A 2,982-nucleotide genomic window follows, 5' to 3' on the forward strand; every position below is an offset into this window, starting at 1 on the left:
GAATTGAAGAACTAGTTTATTTTTAGTAAGAAAATTTAGGTATATGAGATTATTTGAACTAGTTGAATTAATAGAATTAGTTTATTTTTAGTAAGAAAATTTAGGTATATGAGATTATTTGAACTAGTTGAATTAATAGAACTAGTTTATTTTTAGTAAGAAAATTTAGGTATATGAGATTATTTGAACTAGTTGAATTAATATAACTAGTTTATTTTTAGTAAGAAAATTTAGGTATATGAGATTATTTGAACTAGTTGAATTAATATAACTAGTTTATTTTTAGTAAATGCTTAGTTGAATTAGTTGAATTAATTGAATTAGTAAGTGTTTAATGTTTCACCTATATGAACATATATAGAAAATGTCGTCTGACGACGAGAAAAATTTCATTATGTGTGAATACTGTAAAGACCAACGCGGCCTGTGCGACAGAAATTTCCTTGTTGATGATAGCCGATTCAGCATTAAGCTGGATGAGACCTTCGAATTCGATACAGTAAGTCAGAATGACAAGTCTGTTTTCGTAATTAAGCATGACTTATATATGCTTCATTTGCCTGACTTATAATTTTTAATTTTTACTATTCTATTAGCGCATCCCCTGCTATGCAAGAATTTTTGTCTTGGATAAGATAGGTTTCAATGATATGGAAACTATGGAGGTAAAGAGAGTTTACCTGAAAACTGAGCATGGTTATACTTTCAACGTCAAAGTATACAATGCAAAGACGTACACCTATTTTGAATGCAAAACTTGGCAAGCACTATGCAAGGCTTATGCATTTGAGCATGATATGGTTATCACCTTTGATATTTGTCTGGAAGATGATATTGAAGGTAATAGAGACATATGGGTCGATGTGCAGACGCCTCCAATTCTACTATTATGTGAATTCTTCTCAACTATATTTTTGTCTTTGATATTGCTTATTCAAAAATAATTGACAACTAATTTCTATTGACAGCTTATTTCCATTCAAGCAAACATGTCTGGCGCTTGGTAGAAAGGACCTACTACTGTCCCGGAGCTGAACTAAACTGCGAGGAGATAAGTCATTATGTTTCATGGCTTGAGGATCTTCATACTGTCAAGACAAATTTTCTTCCTGGACTTAGAAATGTTAGTACTCAAAACGTGTGACCAATAGTGATCGTATTGAACTACGGTCACATCTATTTAGGAATGATGGTAAGATTTTTACTATTTGTCCTCAGTGCATCTTTTGCATACATAATTTTTTTTTGCTAAACTTTCATTGCTAAATATATTAATTAATTAAGTACTATACGATGTTCTTCAACAAGGACTCCCGATGACAGTTGTGCCTCAGGGGATCGAAACTAAAGGTTGCATGTCAATTGTTAGCTTACGACCAAGATATCCTGCATTGCACATGAGTGCATTCAGGATTTCTAGAAGCGATGAATGCTTAATAGTGAAAGATTGGAGGAAAATTGTTAAGGATCGCAGAGAAGTACTAGGGGGCAGCAATGAGAAGTGCAGCCCACGATTAGGAGACAGGTTCATCTGCATGCTCCAGTATGATGAATCAGGAGAGCTATACATGTTCTATGCTATTTTACCTAAGAGAGAGCAGCAGGAGTGATTTAGCTAGTTCATGCTCTTAGTACTTGTCCTTTCATGTCCGTGTTCTTCGTTCTGGACTTAATCTCCAAGTGTGATTTGCTTTTGTGGTGTTATATATGAACGCTTATAATATCATGACAATCATGTTGAACTCGATGATATTTTTGCTTCTGGTACAAGTGAATGTTTCTTCTTTAAGCTAGTGTTGGTGGTGATTAGATAGCGGTAATGACTATGATGATTAAATAGTGATAATGACGACTACGATGATTTTTAGCTAGCTAGCTAGAGTATATATGCCATATCCATATATATGATACTTGATCACCTAATTAGGTGATCAAGTATAATATGGATATGGATTTAACAACTCATTATAATGTAAAATAATCACTAAATTAAATTGAAAACACAAAATTAAAGGAAAAATAATAAAAAAAAACATTTAGTACCGGTTGGTGTTACCAAGCGGTACTAAAGCCCTACGCGCACCCGGGCCTGGCTCGTTCCACGTGTTTGCACTTTAGCGCCGGTTCGTGATGAACCGGTACTAAAGGGGGGGGGGTGCTTTAGTCCCCACTCTTTAGTGTCGGTTGGCGAACCGGCACTAAAGGTCGTCACGAACCGGCACTAAAGGCCGGTTCTGAACTAGTGTACTGGGTGTGTTAGGGACACAAGAGACTCTTTGTTATTTGGTTGTAGGGTTGTTTGAGAGAGATCATCTTCATCCTACGCCTCCCACGGATTGATAAATCTTAGGTCATCCACTTGAGAGAAATTTGCTACTGTCCTACAAACCTGTGCACTTGCAGGCCCAACAACGTCTACAAGAAGAAGGTTGTGTAGTAGACATCAGGCGGCAGTGCATTTTTGATAAGAGGAAAAACCAATCTTTCCAATGGCATCCTCTTTGCATTCGAAATAGTCATCATAGCCGACCATCCCCTCTTTAATACGGTTGAAAAGATGTCTACTCATACGGAAACGGCGACGGAATTTTTGATGTTTGAACAACGAGTTTGTTGTATCAAAATAGTCCTTACAAGGAAGGAAATGCCTGCTCTCTCGGTTGCAATTCAACGCCGGAAGGTGGCCCGAAATGGAGCCACGAAACAACGACCGCTAGCTGTTGAGGTGGTGATGGACCAACACGGCAGCCAATATCTCCTCGTCATTGGACGACGAATCGTCGGAGTCGCAAAGGAAATAGTGAAAAAAGAACTTGTCAGCGGAGTCCATTTCGTACCTTGGCAAACTGCCGAACATCTTGCGGGCGTCGATGAAGGAGACGACCGGCGAAGGGAGTCGCGATGCGCATGGACCAGCTAGCTGCCCTGCCGGCGTTCGACGAGTGGGCCGACGTCCGTCGAGTGGGTCGGCGTCCGACGAGT

This window comes from Triticum dicoccoides, chromosome 6B (genome assembly GCF_002162155.2).
Source record: "Triticum dicoccoides isolate Atlit2015 ecotype Zavitan chromosome 6B, WEW_v2.0, whole genome shotgun sequence".
Taxonomy (NCBI): domain Eukaryota; kingdom Viridiplantae; phylum Streptophyta; class Magnoliopsida; order Poales; family Poaceae; genus Triticum; species Triticum dicoccoides.